Raw genomic sequence first — 536 nt, forward strand, 5'->3', positions numbered from 1 at the left:
TCGAACCCCAAATTTGTTTTTTTAAAAAAAAACATTTGGGGCTGGAGTGATGGCTTTCTGGTTAAGAGTACAGCATTCTAATCCCAGCACCCACATAGTGGCTCGCAGCTGGCTGTAAATTAAGTTCAAGAGGAACCGGTATTCTTTTCTGGCCTGTGTATGGGCACCTGGTGCTTACACGATACACAGACACACATGCAGATAAAGCACCTATACACATACAATAATGCAAGTAAATCTTTAAAAATCATTCATTTATATTGAAGAAACTTAAGCCTCTGGCTAGTTTTCTTCTTCAGCCCTCTGAGATAAGACTGGGATGTTAGCTACTGTGTATCAGGGAGAAAAGGTGTTTTGTGTAGAGTAAGGAGGTTGAGCTTTGCACTAGAGTATAAGGCCAAAGGAGTTCAAGTTCAATAGAACCTTTTGAAATGAATCAGTGGGCCTCAGGTCACAAACACCAAGGATGGTGAGTCAGGATGAGAGGCAGAAAAACTGGCTGTCAAAAAATCTGTCCTCACCTAAGCCCATTTCCG

Source organism: Mastomys coucha, chromosome X (genome assembly GCF_008632895.1).
Source record: "Mastomys coucha isolate ucsf_1 chromosome X, UCSF_Mcou_1, whole genome shotgun sequence".
In the NCBI taxonomy this organism is placed as follows: Eukaryota; Metazoa; Chordata; class Mammalia; order Rodentia; family Muridae; genus Mastomys; species Mastomys coucha.